The sequence below is a fragment of the Micropterus salmoides genome, unplaced genomic scaffold (genome assembly GCF_014851395.1).
Source record: "Micropterus salmoides isolate LMB-PRFRI ecotype aquatic unplaced genomic scaffold, ASM1485139v1 Ms_hic_scaffold_15, whole genome shotgun sequence".
Classification (NCBI taxonomy): Eukaryota; Metazoa; Chordata; class Actinopteri; order Centrarchiformes; family Centrarchidae; genus Micropterus; species Micropterus salmoides.
In genome coordinates this window covers 159238-178510 of record NW_024040596.1, presented here as the reverse complement: position 1 = coordinate 178510, position 19273 = coordinate 159238, and the positions used below count along the sequence as shown (strand labels likewise).

The 19273-nt window shown below is 47.0% G+C and overlaps 1 protein-coding gene and 1 pseudogene across 2 annotated transcripts in view; one reads left to right on the top strand and one right to left on the bottom strand.

Annotated features, from left to right (window-relative positions):
• LOC119903738 overlaps positions 1 to 3883 on the top strand; it is an 18224-nt pseudogene extending 14341 nt beyond the window's left edge.
• The window catches only part of LOC119903735 (interferon-induced protein 44-like), a 153519-nt gene that overhangs the window by 103554 nt on the left and 30692 nt on the right, over positions 1 to 19273 (bottom strand). The window lies entirely within an intron of this gene.

The following is a 19273-nucleotide window of genomic DNA, read 5'->3' as shown; positions in this document are numbered from 1 at the left end:
AGCCTGCTGTTAGGAGACAGTTTGTCACCACCAGGACTGTGCTGCAGCAGGATAACGGACTGGGAAATGTTTATGGATTATAAAGTTAGATCTTAAAAAAACATTTTGCACTGTGATGCAAATGGTTAATACTGGCAGCAAAAGTTAAACACAACTACAACACAGCCGTCCTCGTTTATACACAGCTCATAATTCTGCACACGTGTTTCTAAATGTGATCAAACCAATATGTGGTCAAGTCCCTGGCCAGCAGAGTGGCAATGTCACCCTTTGTCGAAGCGACAGGTTCTCTACTGTCATTCAACATGGGGCCATATACACTAAACATCTTCTTATCAAACCGTGCAGCAGCCTGTTGCAGTTGCTCCTGCTTGTTGCCTGACTTTCTAACTTTTAACTTTCTTTTTTATATCTCCATGTGACTTTTGGTTAATAAGTAATTCAGCTACACTCTCTCTAATCATGCAGTTGAGAGTGTTTAGTATGGTTGTTAGCCGTGAATTTGCTCCTTTCACTAAGCCATTGCAACCGTTGCACAGCAACTAAATCTGACTGAAGCCGACCGGCATGGCGCCCAGGCCCACAGACATCCCCTCGAGATCTGGAGGAGGACCACGAGGATGCAGAGAGAACGAAACGGCGTGGGAAGAGAGAGGGGTCCAGACAACAGAGACTTAGGTGAAGGAGATTTAAGCCGTGTCTACCCTCTCTCTCATGGGCAACGTGAGATCACTGGCTAATAAGATGGACAAGCTACAACGTTAGCCCGGAGTCAGAGGGAGTTCTAGGGTAGTGTGTTAATGTGCTTCACGGAGACTTGGCTACACTCTGATATTCCTGACAACAACGTCTCCATCGACGGCTTTCAGACTGTTTGGGCCGATAAGAGACTGAACCGAGAGCGGTAAGCATAAAGGCGGGGGGCTTGCGTTAGTTAACAACAGATGGTGTAATCCCGGTCACATTACGGTGAAACAGCGTACCGGTAGCCCGGACACTGGAACTGCTTGCTGTGGGACTCCGGCCATATATCTGCCACGGGAAATTCACATGCCATCGCTGTTGCCCTCATTGTGATCTCGGGTGACTTCACCCAGGACCATGACCACCACACTAACCACTTCACCCGTATGTGAGCTGCTGTACTAGAGAGAGAGGACCCTGGACCTGCTGTATGCTAACGTTAAGGATGCTACAGACTCACTGCTGACCAGAGAAGACAGCTGAGGACACTCCACTCCAACAAGGCTGCAGGCCCTGACGGCCGTCCGGGGTGCTCAAAGCCGTGCCCCCCAGATATGTGGAGTCCTTCACCGTGTCTCACCTGAGCCTGAGTCTCGTAGGGTCCCGTGTGGAAGACACTTTCTCGTTCCTGTGCCAAAGACCCACTCCCAGTGACTCCAAGGACTACAGACCTGTGGCACTGACCTCCCACATTATAAAGACCCTTGAGAGACTGGTCCTGGATCAGCTGCGCCCATGGTCAGATCTCTCCTGGACCCTCCAGTTCGCCTACCAGCCCGACTGGGAGTTGAGGACGCCATCTCTTCCTGTCCACCTGGACAAGCCGGCGAGCACTGTGAGGGTCATGTTTTACCTGACTGGCAGACCACAGTATGTGCACTGCAACACCGTGTGTCAGACGGCGTGGTCAGCAACACCAGGGCCCGCAGGGGACTGTCTTCTCTCCCTTCCTCTTCACCATCTACACCACAGACTTCAGCTACCACACAGTCCACACAGAGTCCTGCCATCTTCAGAAGTTTTCTGATGACTCTGCTGTGGTTGGATGCATCAGCAGGGTGCGAGGCTGAGTGCAGAGCTGTGGGGGGGACTGTGTCACTGTGCAAGCAGAACTATCTACAGCTCACCGTGACAAAGACTAAGGAGCTGGTTGTGGATCTAAGGAGCCAAGGCACCAGACCCCTGTTTCCATCCAGGGGGTGGAGGACTACAAATACCTGGGAGTGCACATGGACCATAAACTGGACCGGGCCAAGAACACTGAGGCCCTCTACAGGAAGGGCCAAAGCCATCTCTGCCATCCAGCACCATCTGCATGATGCTGAGGATGTTTTAGGAGTCTGTGGTGGCCAGTGCTGTCCTGTTTGCTATTGCATGCTGGGGCAGCAGGTTGAGGGTAGCGGACGCCAACAGACTCAACAAACTGATCCAAGGTCAGTGATGTTGTGGGGTCGGAGCTGGACTCTCTGTCGGTGGTGTCAGAAAGGAGGATGCTGTCCAACTACATGTCATCTTGGACAATGTCTCCCACCCACTCCATGACGTGCTGCTCAAACACAGGAGCACTTTCAGTGCAAGACTTATTCCCCCAAAATGCACCACAGAGCGCCACAGGAAGTCAGTCCGCCTGTGGCCATCAAAGTGTCTGACACACGGACACAATCTGTTTTGTGCAATAATACCGGTTTAATAATAAATGTGCAATAATCTGATGCTATGTATTCACTATTCTTTAAATATTTTACGTACCCACACTCCTTTATTTTATTTTTATATTTATACTCTTATATTTATATATTCTGTATCTACCTACTTTCTATTGTCTCAACCTGGCTCAACAGCAAGTGACAAAAGCGGGAAACCACACAGTCTGAAAATAATAAGATATTTTAATAAGTAAATTAAGCTAAATATACAATTGTAGGTGTCTGTCAGATCAGTGTGTATGCAGTGTATAGGTGTAGAACACAAAGAACCGAACAAGGCAGAACAGTCGGCAGACCAGGAGAAGAGAGAGTCATATCACCCAGCAGGCTTCTTTATAGCCTCCTGAGCCCCGCCTGCTCAGGAGTTGCATCTCACATTGCCAAAACACTGAGTGTGTTTCTGTCTTCAGACATTCCCCAAATGATGATAGTCACCCACATCGATGCAGCCTGTGCTGAAACTGAGAAGGATGTGAAGAACGTGTACAGACAAGCACCTGAAGAAGAAGGTGAGTTTCTATACACACATATGTTTGAGCACAAAAATTCAAAACTTCACGTTTACTGACCAGCTGAAATGTTTCTGTAACACTCAGATGTCAGACTTCAGCAAAGAAGTAGGAATCCCAATGAACTGCATCTTTCCTGTGAAGAACTACAGTGAAGAGAAATACATCAGTGATGATATGAACGCTCTGATCCTGAGCGCACTGAAAACAATGATCGACTTTGGAGACGACTTCATTGACAAAGAGATTTTGGCTGTTTAGTAATAATGTATTAGGTGGTTTTATTTACTTACTTTGACGTTGTCATTGTTAATGTACTTGATCGGGCTGGCCCGAATGTTATTTTCTGAGCTCAGCGGTCATGATTGTTAGACGTCAGGCTGTAGTATCATGAGATACAGCTGTGTATTTGATAGAAGCAGTACAGCAGAAGGCTGAATGTCCAAGAAGTTCTGGCAATGACATGAGTTGGGGAGAATCCGATGGCGGAGAGATGACGGTGGAGTGGCATGAGTAAGTCACTGTCTGCGTGTGTGAGAGAAAAAGAGAGAGAGTGCTCAGTTTCTTTATTCTCATAGCCTAGGCTAACTAAAAACAAGTTCTAGTCCAAAACGTTGTTTCTGGTAGTGGAACCTACACACCTTATTATGCAAAATTTGCTTTTAACTTTTATAGCCTACTAATATTCTTCAGAGCCATAACTGCCTCACTGCCATTGATATCACTCAGAATAGAATAGAACTCAAAGAATAAAGTAATTTTAAATTAACATTTAATGTTTGATTGCTTTTTTTTCTTAGACACGTGAAACATGTTTTATACTTCCTGTGATTATAATCCAAATCTTATTTCCAACTGTATATACTGTTCGTTGTGTTAACACCTGATGGCAATTCTAGTTTTCAAATAAACAGCTCAGGCAAACACTCGTCTTTCTTTGAATTTTATTCAAGTCTTCTGCAGAAGGACTCACAGCACACCTCATGTACATGTGTGCTCGAATGAGTGAGGGGAGCTGAGTGAGCCTGTTGTTTATCCAGCTTCAGGGTCGAAGTTGTCCCTGAAGTCTGGATAGAGAACAGAGTTGTTTTGACTGTTACAGATACAGCGCCACATCACACATCAGTATTTCCAGGATAGTAGTAAATAGGCCAGCTTAGAGGCCTATTAGTTTATTTTAATTTCAGAGACCTTATTGTAGCATGGCTAAATTAGCTATGAATTTTAATAAATGCATGAGAATTAATACCCAATTATGAATTTTCATATTCAGAAAATATCAAAAATCCATAAAAGCTCTCGTTAAAAGGGCACCACCGGAGTTGTTATAATCCTAGAATCTGCGGACCTCCAGGTAGCTTTTAGTAATTATACAATTATTACTAGTGATCAGTTAGTTAATAATCGCTCAATTATCTTAAATCAGTCAGTCAGTCTCATATCTGGGACATGGAGATAGTCAACACACACAGTTCCTTGATTACAGTGAATTTATTAACTAACTAATGCATATAAAAGGGTGGTTAAAGAGAGGGAAAATAAACAATGGCTGAACAATGAGAAATGGAGGTTCGATTGTGGGAAGCATTTGACTCATACAGCAGAGGAGAACTAATGAAAGTAAGCTATGAGGAGTTAAAAGACAATATATTAACATTACGGGACATCCGTGACCTCAGAATGTTTGTTGGGTCTTACGCGTGCCGAACGTCCAGAGAGCAGAGCGGGAGACCAGGGCACGAGGGGAAGAGCAGAGCAGAGAGAGCGAACAACGTCGCGTGTCGCTCTTTTGTTGCCTGGGCGTGGTTCCCCAGGGGGCAGTCCTTCTAAACCTTTAATGTCTATAAAAGAAAAGAAAATCTATTTGTTATTATCAAATATTTCCCACAATCAAACCTCAGTGGTCAAACTGTACCGTTCTAAGTTAAGCATTTGGTAGTTGTCACATTATTGGTCCTGTTAAATAATGAGTGACATTTATACATTAACGGTATTTCCAACGATGGTATGTGATACTTATTTCGTCCACTTGGGGGAGCTCAGGTTACACGAGGAAAGCTTAGATTAATCCAAAACAATCTTTCCTTAGGAACTGAGGAATTTAGTTTTCAAATTCAAGCTGGATAATTAATAGAGTATAGTATGACATTTCTTTATCATCATTTCTAAAGGAATTGTGTGAGAAAGTATTGTGAACAAGCATTGGTTACACATAAGATGAAGGGGTGTCCTTAATCTTGCTGAAAATAAAAACTCTGCAAAAGTAACTTATTTAGATTCTTTTCAGCACTAATATCAACAACAGATAGCAACAACAACATTTGTTTAGGATTTCCTGCCCCCTTTTTAGGAGATTTTGATAGGCTGTTCAGGGACATACTAATCGCTGGTTAGCGTCCCTTTTGTCAGTTTAACAGTCAGGAACCGCGTTATCAGGCTGTGGAATCAAAGGTGGCAGTTTTACAATCAACTGCTCATGAATAGCACTTTGAGAAAGTGACCTTTCAACCCCTTTCTTTTGTTGGGGTCTCTTCAGCCGTCTGAAGCGGGTTGATAATTAACCCCCTCTCCTTCTCTCGGGGAGAGAAAAGAGGAGTTGAGTCTCCAAATTATTTAATATAAAATGCACAAATTCCACTGGATGCCATGAGAAACTTGCTCACTCTTGCGTTTTGCCTGCAATTATTAATTATAAACTAGTAAACAAATACATCAGATGTGATACATAAAAACAGAAGTTAAAATGAAGTGATGATAAAGCCAAGTTTGCATTCTCTATCTGCGACAGCTGTGCGGAACTCTGTGCCAAAGTCTTTTTCCGGTTTTATCCTGCATCACATGAGCGTCGGAAATTAGGATGTGATTTAAGCTGAGATAGATGTCACCCTATCTAAAAGTAAATAAACATGTCTGATCGCATTAAAAGAAACCTGTCTTTACTGCAAACTTTGCACGGAGCATCTCCATCTCAGAGTGAATATTATTAAATCTGCATCAGACCTTTTAGTAGCGTTATGCAAAATGGCTTACAATGGCCCCCTCTCCGGGGGCAGTGCTCCAGGCGGTGTCGGACGCACTCTGCTCCCTGAACGAGGAGGTGTGGCGCCTTGGGGCACGCCTCCCCGACCCCAGTTCTGCACAGCCGCTGTCCCCCTCTCGGTCCCCGCCTCCCTCCCTCTCCGCGGACTTTGCCCCGTGCCCCACCGCTGGCGCTCCCTTTTCCCGTGAATCCCCGGTCTCTCTGGCGTTTTGGGCACGTGTGACGGTTTCCTGGTACAGTGCGCCCTGGTGTTTAAAAGGTAACCAGTAACCTTCCAGTCCGATGAGGCCAAAATCTGCTATATCGCTGGGCTGCTCCCCGACCGGGCCCTAGGCTGGTACGCAGCGGTCGGCGAGGGTCAGCCCCACGTCCTCTCCTCGTACTCCTCCTTTGTGGAGGAGATGCGAGAGTCTTCGATCGCCCGGTGCGGGGGAGAGAGGCACCGGTCGCCTCCTCTCCCTCCGCCAGGGCGATTGGAGCGTGGCAGAGTATTCGGTCGACTTCCGTTTCCATTCTGGCGGCTAATTCGGGCTGGAACACGGCCTCAACAATCGCATTAAAGACCTGCTGGCCGTTAGGGACACGCCGAGGGACCTTGACGCTTTGGTCGAGGCCGCCACCGATCTGGATAATCGTTTGCGAGAGAGGGAGAGGGATCGTGCCGCTCGCGGCTCCTCTGCATCCCGCTCGTGCCTCACACCGTCTAGGGCCGCTGTCTCGCCGTCCCCCGTGCCACGCCCCATAGCTCCTCTGGTCCCGCCGGTTCTCCCGGCAACACCTCCGTTCCCTTCCTCACCACCTCCTGATCCCATGCAGTTAGGCCGCACTCACCTCTCCCCAGAGGAGCGCGAGCTCAGGAAATCGCTTGTCAGCTCAAGGTTCCCCAGGTTTCTCTTGACGCCCCCTTCACGCCACGGGCCTTAATGGACAAACCCTCACCACTGTCACCCATCGCACCCCGCCATTAGCCCTTGTCACGTCCGGGAACCACCACGAGTCCCTCGCCTTCCACCTAATCTCCTCCCCTGCCGCTCCCCTGGTCCTCGGTCTCCCCTGTTTAGCCACCCATAACCCTAACATCGATTGGTCGCGGGGGAAGATCAGGAATTGGAGCGCCTCCTGTGATGCGTCCTGTCTCCTGTCAGCTCGAGCCCCCGGTAGTCCTCCCCGGCCTAGGGAGGAGGTCTCTTCCTCTCCGCTAGGGGCTGGCTTCTTTTTTGTAGCCAAAAAGACCAGACCCTTGTATCGATTACAGGGTGCTCAACGCCATCATCATAAAAAATAAGTACCCCCTCCCGCTCATGGACTCCGTCTTCGAGTCCCTCTCTCGGTCCACTATTTTCACCAAATTAGATTTAAGAAACGCTTACCACCTTGTGCGGATCTGAGAGGGGGACGAATGGAAAACCGCCTTCAAGACCCCTCTTGGTCACTACGAGTATTTAGTCATGCCCTTCGGCCTCACCACGTGCTTTCTCGGCTTCGCAAACTTTTACCGTCAATTCATCCGCAACTTCAGCACCGTCGCCGCCCCCCTCACCCGCCTCACCTCCTCCTCGGTCCCTTTCATCTGGTCTCCAGAGGCCGCTGCAGCCTTCTCCCACCTCAAGACCCTGTTCACCTCAGCCCCCGTCCTCACCAACCCCGACCATTCACTTCAGTTCGTGGTTGAGGTGGACGCCTCGGACGTGGGCGTAGGCGCCTGCCTTTCCAAGCGCTCCCCTATAGACACCAAACTCCACCCCTGCGCCATCTTTTCACGCCGGCTGTCCCCCACGGAGTAGAATTACTCCGTGGGAGATCGGGAGTTGCTGGCTATCAAACTGGCTCTGGAGGAATGGAGGCACTGGCTTGAGGGAGCAAAGCACCCCTTCCTAGTCCTCACCAACCACAAAAACCTTTCTTACATCCAGAAGACTGAACTCCCGCCAAGCCCGGTGGGCCCTGTTTTTCAACCAATTTAACTTCATCCTCTCCTACCGCCCCGGGTCCCGCAACACCAAGCCAGACGCTCTCTCCCGCCTTCACTCCCCAGACACCCCTTCAGACCACCCCGACACCATCCTGCCTCGTGCCTGCCTCGTCGCCTCTGTAGTCTGGGGTTCCACCGCTAGCCTCTCCTCCGATTATCATCCCCAGACCAACTGGCAGACCGAGCGGGCCAACCAGGACCTGGGGTGGCGCTCAGGTGTGTAGCATACCGCAGCCCCACCTCCTGGAGTTCTCACGTCCCCTGGATCGAGTATGCCCACAACTCCCAAATCTGCACCGCCACTGGTAAGTGTCCGTTCATGTGTTCCCTGGGTTGGCCGTTAATCAGAAGGTCGGCGGTTCAATCCCTGGCTCCCCCTGGTTGCGTGTCGAAGTGTCCTTGGGCAAGATACTGAACCTCGAATTGCCCCTGGTGGCTATTCCGCCAGTGTATGAGTGAGTGTGAATGTTAGTTTCCGTTTGAGCACTTAGGCTCAGTGTATGAATGTGTGTGACTGGTGCGCTTTGAGTGGTCGAAAAGACTAGAAAGGTGCTATATAAGTACGGAGCATTTACATTTACATTTATCAACCCCCCTTGCTCCCACAACTGGCCAGGGCGGCTCTGCAGCGCACCGCAGCCTGCAACTGCCAGTTGGCAGACCGCCACCGGACCCCTGCGCCTGCCAACCGGCCCGGGCAGCAAGTCTGGCTTTCCTCCAAGGATCTCCCCCTACAGACCTCCTCGAAAAAACTCACCCCCCGGTTCATCGGCCCTTACCCCATCGAGGCCATCATCAACCCCTCCACTGTCCGTCTAACCCTCCCTCCTCACCTTAAGGCCCACCCCGTCTTCCATGTCTCCCGAATCAGGCCCGTTTCCACCAGCTCCCTCTGCATACCAGCGGCGGCGGCGCCCCCCCCCCCCCCCCCGATGTCTGACGTAGAGGCCGGGGATACCGGTACCTGGTGGATTGGGTGGCTACGGTCCGGAGGAACGTTCCTGGATCCCCACCAGCCAAATCCTGGACAAGTCCCTTCTGACAGACTTTTACCGGGCCCACCCTGACAAGCCGGGGGGTCTACCTGGAGGCGTCCGTTAAGGGGGGGCCCTGTTGCGGTGGCAGCCCGGCTGACGGTGAGTTCTTTGCTCTTTTGTTTCTTTTTCCTTCGTCTCGCATTTCTGTTTTCTCCCCCGTGTCTCCTCCCCTCTCCCTCTGTGTGTGCTCTCTCCCTCTCCCCCCTGGAGCCCGGCTGATGACGCGCACCTGTGTCTCATCAACCTCCACCTCCGCCCGCCACACCTGCCTGCCATCAGCCTCATCTTCAACAGTATTTCTATCCCGGTTCTCCACTCCATCTTCGCTTCATCGTCGTCGCTTCAGTCCTGGTGCCACTGCTACATTCCAAGCTCTCCTATTCCTTGTCCCTTAATCTGTTGTCTCCCGAGACTAACACTGTCTTTTCTTTCTCCCCGCCAGGTCCACTCACCTCCGCCATCAAGTCAGTCAGCCGGGCTCGCCTACCTGCCTTCTCCCCTTGTCTCGCCTCCGCGGCGTCCCTGCGGCCTCCCTCCACGCTCCTCACCTCCCTCACCTCGGCCTCCAGCCCCCTCTCGGTCGCCTCGCCTCGAGCCTTGCCAGCCCCGCCTGCTCCTCGGTCCACATCTTTGCACATGGACTTGCAATTACTGTTGAGAAAGACAGAAAAGGATTCAGGAAAATGTGAGTATACTGGAGAGTTCCCAGAACTGTCAAAGAATGACCCCACACCCTGCTTGTCAATATAGATAGTGACCCAGTGTTGTCCTCCCAGGTGGGAGGGGTCTGTGTTTACCACCAACATGGCGGGTCTCTTTTTAATAACAGATTTAGGAAGCTGGTCACTAGCAAATACTCCAAGAAAGACACCTTGCTTTACGACCTTATCAAGTACTTTTGACAATTCTATCATATTCATACTATTGTTTGTTAAAGTTGGAAAAAGTCAATGAGAACCTGTCTTCTTGATGATCTCAATTATACAATCATATGTGGCGTAAATAACCGCATTTATTGTACGTTGAAGCAGATTTCTAAAAACGAGCCTCGAACACTACCGTTTTTAATGAGCGACCTATGATCTCTGCATCCTTCATCAGGGCTCAGGTTAAAACAGAACAGACTATATCCATTACAAAATTTGTCGCGGGTTATGGCCATAGCGTTGTTTTTAAGATACTTTAAAGTTGCCGAGTACAATTGATGATACTCCCTGATGGCATTCCCTCTGGTAAAGTTGGGTTGAAAAGGTTTTGAAGGAAATTGTTGGCCGGCAACATATAAACATAAAACTTCTATATCATAATGGTTAAATGTAAATGGATTACGCGCATAACTACCTGTAAATACCTCATGATCTATAAATCCTACTACAATGAATTTAGGTATTTGTCTCAAGAATATATTTCCCTGATTACAAACACAAGTGCCCGTCAAAATCTTTAAGACACACTCTGTCTATGGGATATTTAACGTTGCCATGCGTTAACGCCTTAGCATGCGCTAGCTTAACAGCTGGAGATACGGTGACTTTCTTTAAGCAAAATTTGTTTTTAGCTCTTATGAATTTTATCTTGAGGTCTTCTCCATTTATCATTAACTTGTCTTGAAAAAACAAGTCAGAATGTAAAGGAGATATTAGCTCCACTACGCGGCCACCTTATATGTACTCCATTCTTTTAAATAGTCTCTCATTGCGTCATCCATATGACCTGCTCTCTCCGTGCAAAATAGTCAGGATCCAAACTGTGTCTGCAGAGAATCCTTTCCATAGTTCAAATGGCACTCTATTATACCCCTGTAAGGATATGTGTTTGATGACTGCGTTATGAGTCGGTCCCCCAACGATATGTCGACCTGTGAAAATATTGTACATCCAGGGTAGTTGATAAGGCCCACTTTGACTGCTTGATCCAGGTTTCCGCTGTTAGCTTTGGTGATTTTTACGCGCGTGTACAGAAACGTATTCTTTTCAACCGATATTCGACATAGACACATTTCTCAATACTTGTTTGTGTTAACAGTACCATAAACAGGTCTAGCTCCGACTTGACGCACTCTTGTGACAGGCTGTGTACCAACGACATTCTCTTTAGAAAATGTCTCGTCTTCTGACATTCTGTCGACTTGCTTCTCCTTGCTTGTTTATTAGGGCCCGAGCACAACCGTGCGAGGTCCCTATTGAATTTGCTCGGATTATATATATATATATATATATATATATATTTTTTTTTTTTTTTTTTTTTCTGCAAAGTAGGCCCAACTGACATGGCCTAAACATACTCGAAAACTCACCAAAATTTGCAAACATGTCAGAACCGGTGAAAAATTTCGTATTCTACAAGTTTCGCACATGGGCGTGGCAAAATGACTCGCTAACGCCACCTAGAAAATTGGAAAAGATTATCCCCTTGTTCACGTTCAACCTACATGTACAAAATTTTCTGGGGACATGTATCATATCAAGACGCACAAAAAAGCCTCAAGAACCCATAGCCTAAAGTCAACAGGAAGTCGGCCATTTTGAATTTTACGTCAAATTTTGGATGGTTTACACACTTCGTACTTTAACGAACTCCTCCTAGGGATTTAAGGGCATTGAAGATGAAAAGTTGTGCTATTTGCGCGTTTTCGTCAATGGGCGTGTCCGTGGCGTGGCGTCAAAGATCAAGTCTTCGCCATGACACAGGAAGTTGTTGTAACTTCAGTGTACATGCTCACATCTGGACCAAACTGTACATGTAGGATGAGAGTCCCGCCCTGAACACATGTACATGCTCACATTCACCCACAGTCATAGCGCCACCTGCTGGCAACAGAAAGTGACTTTTAACGAAGCAGCCCCCGCCGCACGTTTCACCTACGTGCACGAATTTTCTGCGGTACGTGTATCTTGTTCAGACGCAAAAAAAAGTCTCTTGGAGCGATGCCCTAAAACCAACAGGAAGTCGGCCATTTTGAATTTTACGTCACATTTTGGATGATTTACACACTTCGTACTTTAACGAACTCCTCCTAGGGATTTAGTCCGACCGACTTCAAATTTGTGCTGTGCCTTCTAAAGGCATTGAAGATGAAAAGTTGTGCTATTTGCACAATGGGTGTGTCCGTGGCGTGGCGTCAGAGATCAGCTCTTCGCCATGACACGGAAGTTGTCGTAACTTCAGTGTACATGCTCACATCTGAACCAAACTTTACGTGCTTGATAACTCAAGGGGTCATCTTCTCTGCTATTGGTGGACCAGTCAGACAAGAGAGCTCCTACTCTGCCTGCAGACATCAACGATCTTGCCCCTCACACAGTCAGATGGCTTCCTTCAGTGCGCTGAGGTGTTTAACAACTCTGAAGACAATACTACCAGCAATGTCTTCCTTCTCTTTTCACGTAGACGCTCCGACAGACAGTGCTTTCAGTTTGCTGCATGCATGGACACAGAACTGCGGTATAGGGAGAAGCACACGGTCAGCTGGCTGCAGCTAAATCTGGAGTGCACTCGTATTCAATTCTGTATGGTAAATTCAGTTTTAACGGAGCAGAGCGAGCTGACAGGCAGAGTTAGAGACTTTTTCTGTCCGTTTCTCTCTTTACAAAGATGCATGTTGCAGTCAGAGTCTTCTCTGAGATGCGAGCACGACATACAACACAATTTATCAAATTACACAACGGATATACAGTATGAAAATAAGATTGATTGGATTATACTCACAGGAAGTATAAAACCTCTTACATGGGTCTATTAAAAGTAAAGTAACACAAAAATGTCAGGGAAATTACTTTACTTAGATTTAAGTACTGCAGTTGTACATTTGAAATACCTTCCTACCTTTCTGATAGGAAGCCTTCTTGAGGTGGTATAAAACATTTCTTCTTATATTCTGATTTGAGTTGTGGACAACTATGACCACATAAATTAAAAAAAATTTCACTGCCCAAGTCAGCTATAACACAAGTCTTGTTCATCAGACTACATGCTGTACAGTATTTGACTACAGATTTTGTCCCAGGATTTATTATGCATTTCTTCTTCTTCGTTGCATGATTTAGAATAATAAGGTGAGAAATGGGTCTGTTCTGAGTTCATCCTGCACTGCAGCAGCTAATAAAGTCCATTTATTTGGCTGACGTATTGCGGTAAGCGTGTCGACTCATTTCCGTTTCCGGTGCTTGTGTGTTGGTACCGTGTTGTTGCTCTCGCTAAATAACAGTTACATTTGTTTGATTACAGCGGCCAACTGTTCGCTAAACACTTATTCTTTACAGTAATTTTGCCTAAGCACTCACAGTTCTTTCCATCTTTAGTGACTGCTGTTCAATCTCATAGTTGTTCTAAAGTTTTGGTAGCTGACGCTACAGTAATTTAGCTTAGCCGTTAGCGACTTTAGCTTAGCAGCTAGCGATGGCTTCTCCTTCTCCCTCTCTCTCTCCTACTTTCTCCTGCTCGGTGTGTCAGATGTTCGGTTACTCCTCTGCCTCCTTTAGCGGTAATGGTACATGTAATAAGTGTAGTTTATTTATAGACATGGAGGCGAGGCTCAGTGATTTAGAAGTCCGGCTCCGCACCTTGGTAGATCAGTCTTTAGCTACTGTAGCTAGCCAGTCCCCGGTAGTCGGTGCGGAACGGCCTGAGTTAGCCTCTGGTAGCCGTCCTCCGGCATCCCCTGTGCAGCCAGGAAAGGGGGGGGGGGCTGGGTGACTGTCCGAAGGAGGAATAGTCGTAAGCATTCAAAGTCCACGGGGCACCATCAACCTGTTCACGTTTCTAACAGATTTTCCCCACTCAGCGACACACCCGCTGAGAAACCACCTCTGATCATTGGCAGCTCCATTTTGAGAAACGTGAAGTTAGCGAAGCCAGCGGCCATAGTTAAGTGCATCCCTGGGGCCAGAGCGGGCGACATTGAGTCTTATTTGAAACTGCTGGCTAAGGATAAACGTAAATACAGTAAGATTGTTATTCACGTCGGTGGTAATGACTCCCGGTTACGCCAATCGGAGGTCACTAAGATTAATGTTGAGTCGGTGTGTACATATGCAAAAACAATGTCGGACACCGTAGTTTTCTCTGGACCCCTGCCAAATCTGACCAGTGATGACATGTATAGCCGCATGTCGTCATTCCGCCGCTGGTTGTCGAGGTGGTGTCCAGCAAACGATGTGGGCGTTGTTGATCATTGGCAGACTTTCTGGGGAAGACCTGGTCTGATCCGGAGAGACGGCATCCATCCCACTTGGGAAGGAGCAGCTCTCATTTCTAGAAATCTGGCCAAGTTTATTAGTGGACCAAATCCATGACAACCCAGAGTTGAGACCAGGAGGCAGAGTCGCAGTCTAACACACTTCTCTGCCCTTCTTTTTCAGCAGTTACCCACCCAAAACCCTACGCAGAGTCGCAGTCTAACACACTTCTCTGCTCCTCCATTTCAGGAGTTACTTTGTGAAAATCCTATAGTGACGGTGTCTGCCCCCCGACCATCGAAATTATTTAAAAAGGTAAACAGAAGAGGAGCTGTGCATAAAAACCTCATAAAAATTAAAACCACAAGAGCAATAGTGCAAACGAATAGTAGAGTTAAATGTGGACTCTTAAACATCAGATCTCTCTCTTCTAAAGGTGTACTAGTAAATGAACTAATATCAGATTATGATATTGATTTATTTGGTCTTACTGAAACCTGGCTGGGTGATGGAGAATATGTTAGCCTAAATGAATCCACCCCTCCCAGTCATATTAATACTCACATTCCTCGAGGCACAGGCCGAGGAGGTGGAGTTGCAGCTATCTTCCACTCTAGCCTACTAATCAGCTCTAAACCTAAACCAAACTATAACTCATTTGAAAGTCTTGTTCTTAGTCTTTCACACCCAAGTTGGAAATCACTGCAACCAATTCTTTTTGTTATAGTGTACCGAGCACCTGGCCCGTATTCTGAATTCTTATCTGAATTTGCAGAGTTTTTGTCAACTTTAGTCCTTAAAACGGACAAAGTTATTATTGTAGGGGATTTTAATATTCATGTGGATGTTGAGAATGACAGCTTCAGTACTGTGTTTATCTCTCTGTTAGATTCCATCGGCTTCTCTCAGAGTGTTCATGAACCGACTCACTGTTTTAACCACACCCAAAGGTGAGTCCTGAACCATCCCTTAGTTATGCTGCTATAAGCCTAGACTGCCGGGGGATTTCCCATGATGCACTGAGCTCCTCTCTCCTCTACTTTCTCTCCCTCTGTATGCAACCTCATCCCATTATTGCATGTTACTAACACAACTTCTCCCCTTTCTGGTAGTCTTGTGCTTTCTCGTCCCTCTCCTCTCTCCTATCACTTCCTGCAGGTTTTCTGGCTCTGGAGCTGTGGAGTCTGGATCTGTGGTTGCGGGTCACCTGCTGCCCCCGTGTTCCTGCTCGACACCCTCTGCTGCAACGACTATTGTTACTAGTCCTGTTGTTATTATTGTTATTATAATCATTAACATTACGATTGTTATCATTAACACTACTATAAATATCTGTACCATTTTTCATTCAGTCTATAGCAACATCACCTTTACTGTCTGTACCTCTGTGTGTGGATATTGTGCAGGCTGCCTCCCTCCCCTCTCTCTCTCCCCCTCTCTCTCCCCCTCCTGCAGAATGAGAAGACAGATTTACAGCCTACACTCAAGGGCACTGGGCCCAGGTTCCTCCAGTTACCACAAACAGTTCTTCCTCTACAAGGAAGAGAGAGAGATAGGCCACACCCACTCCTGACCCCACAGGGCAAACCTTGCCTGAAATGGTGAAACCTGAAGTGGTACTAAAGCCAACACCTGGTCCCCTGGGCTAAACCCACGGCGCGCTGCCTTGTGATCATACAGTCTGTTCACAGTTGCAGCAACCAAGTTTCCACAGCTACATAAAGGCGCTGACGAAGAAAACCATTCATGTAGTCCACTAAGTTTTTAGGTGGCCCCTCTCAACAAACCCATCCCAAAGGACAGATAAAGCACCCCACAATGAATTCCTGGAACCCAAATCGTTAGGGCTGAAACCCGTATACTCCTGGACTACCTCTCTAGCGGCCAACAAGAACCAGGGCAATCCCTCCTCCCAGTCCTTCCCCATCTCCATACCATATGCACGTAGCATGGACTTCAACGTTTGATGGAAGGGTTCTGTGCATGGTACGCGGATTCACGGTTATGCTTAACCCCCACCTGCTGCAGGATCTATTTGAACATATGGGAAGTCAAGTTAGAACGCTGGCCTGTTAGAATCACACGTGGGATCCCAAAAATAGAGATAAACTGAGTTAAAGCCCTGACTACTTGCTTCACTGAAACACAACGTAGGGGAAATGCAGCAGGATAACCTGTAGCTTGACATATTATAGTTAACATGTATGGGTTAGGGTTATGGCTGGGACGAGACTCAGGGGAGAAGGCATGATTACCTGATTGAGTTTGCCAGTGAGTTGACATATGTGGCACGATTTAACATACCTCACAACATCACGTTTCAGCCGAGGCCAAAAGAAATAACGTAGGACAAGGTCGCACGTTTTCCTTATTCCCAGATGTCATGTGCATATTGCAACAAAACATCACGATAACCACTTGGCTCCACTACCTGAAAAATTGTCTCACCGACAGAATCACCAAGACAGGGTGCCCACTTACGCACCAGCAAGTCCTCCTGAACAAAATAACCCTGGGCTACATCCTTAACCACTTCAGCAGACAAAACCTCATCCCAAAGTACAGAAAGAGATGAATCAGCTTTCTGGCTAGTCACCCAATCCTCCTTTGAAACAGAGGGAGGAAGTTCAGGTAATTGGACCAACCATTCACCAGCATCATCAGGAGCAGATAATTTATAACTCTGTGCACCTGCCATTGAGCAACCTGGAAAAACATCTGGGTAAACCACTTCCATCTCGCACTCCACATTGTACCGGCTGGGAAACAACTTCAGGTGATTCGCTTGCCCACACCGCCAGCTAGGTCATTGCCCAAAATCATATGTACATCATCAATTGGCAACGCGGGACACACCCCGACAGCCACAACTCCCTGCACCAGATTACAGTCCAGCACTAGTTTATGATGCGGCAACGGAATCAAACCCATTTCCATCCCGGTCATCAGGACAAGATCCCCAGGCTCCGTCTCTGTGGAAAAGGGCAGCATGTTTAGCCGCTGTGTCACGCAACATCTTAATTGGAACACGCCTGTCACTGCCGATTAATGACACCATAGCATCGGTGATGAATGGTTCAAATCCGGAACTGATAGTTGGGGTAACACCGGGCATACACTTGAGTCCCCAACTGACAGCGTACTCACAGCAACAGTAGAACACCACATTACTGGAGCATGAAAGGACAAATTATCTTTCTCTGTTGATTTAACAAGGGGCAGTAATTACACAACCCCGACCGCCCATCACCTGCAGGCTCATGGGAGGGAGATGATCTGACAATACTTACACGGCTGTGAGAATTAACAGGGTTGTTGTATGCACCTTTCCACCCCACTCCAGAACACGCATTCCCAATATTCCCTTTATGCTTCAGCGCGAAATCATCGGCCAGTTCAGCCTCCCCTAACTGCTGCACTAATATACTGTACTGCAACAGATTTCCATATAGAGTGTTTAAACTGCTCACAAAGTTCACAAAGATTGTCAAAGTTAACAACCTCCACCGCTGTGCACCAACGCTGAAAATGAGAGGTTAAATCACGGACAAATTCCACATTTCTCTGTTTATCCCCCTTGAACCAATTTCGGAACTTGTGTCGATATGCCTCAGATTTCAACACTGCTGATTTTACATTTACTCATGTGGCAGACGATTTTATCCAAAGCGACTTACATTTGAGGAACAACACAAAAGCATCAACAGAGCATCAACTACAGATCTACAACTGACAATACATACTAGTAAGAGCTCATAGTACATATCACATCAATGGGGTAAATACCTGGGGAAGGAAGTAAGAGTTAACAAACAGTGCAGTCAATACAAGATCATTGTAGGGGATAGAAGAAGAAGAGCACAGGAAGTGCATGTTAGAGGTTAGGAGTTAGAGGTGTTATAAGAGGAAGTGTTCTCGGGAAGAGATGAGTTTTCAAGAGCTTCTTGAAGTCAGAGAGGGACGCCCCTGCTCTGATGGCATGTGGTAGCTCGTTCCACCATCGTGGTGTCACAGATGAGAATAGCCGGGACTGGGATTGCTTTGTGTCTCTCATAATCCAGATTAGCCTCACTTCAAATAGCCAAATAAGCCTCCTGCGCCTTTCCAATGAGGACACAATGAAGCAAAAGCACCTTGCTTGAATCTGCCCAGCACCTTGCCTCCACCACGCGTTCAAACAAAATGAAAAACATATCAGGATCATGCTCATTAAATTTTGGCACCAGACGCAAGTCAGAAATAATCTGACCTAGAGCTAACAGGATCACAGGAGGGGCGCCTGAGAGGGGCGTGGCATCACACAAAATAGACTATAAATCAGATATGCCCTTTTCCATCACCAGTACCAGCTCATCTCGCCTCGACTTGGCCGCCACCTGCGGAGCTCCTCAACTCTGACAATATTCAAGCACATTTTTGTTCCGGCATCACTTCTCTAAAACTGTCAATATTTGAAATCTACACAGCTGATTTCTCACCTCAAAACCTCTCAGAAGTGGATTTAGTGATGAAATTCCATACGAAAACTGTAAAATATAAAACTTTCTGTTGCTGGCCTCTGTCTGGTGCAGCAATGATATATATTCTCTCTGGCCAATCAGCAGTCTGTGGTGTTTTCACGACACATTTTAGTATCCCTCAGCTGGAACCTTTTGCACAGTGGAAAACCAAACAAAGGCGAGTCGAGCTGGTGCAGTGGAAAAGGGGTTATATAAATTCTCCAATCATCACAAAACCTTCAGGATATGTTCACATAAGGACCCCACAGACACACTGAAAGTTTCATTCAAATAGACCACTAGGGGGCGCTACAAATGTGAGAAATGGGTGTGGCCTAATAGACTATAAATGTGATTGTCCCATTATTACAAAACCCACAGAATGTGTTTCACTACAATGTTAAACTTTGTGTGTGAAACTATTTTGAAATTGCAACGTAGAATAAAGGTTTGAACCCTTTAATCGACGCTTGCAGCTAAATTTATACTGGTCATTATACAATGATGGGTTCTAGCTGCTGGATATCATAATGAATTTGAGATACTGAGTTGATGTTTTGATGGAAACAAACAAAGAGAAAACATTTTA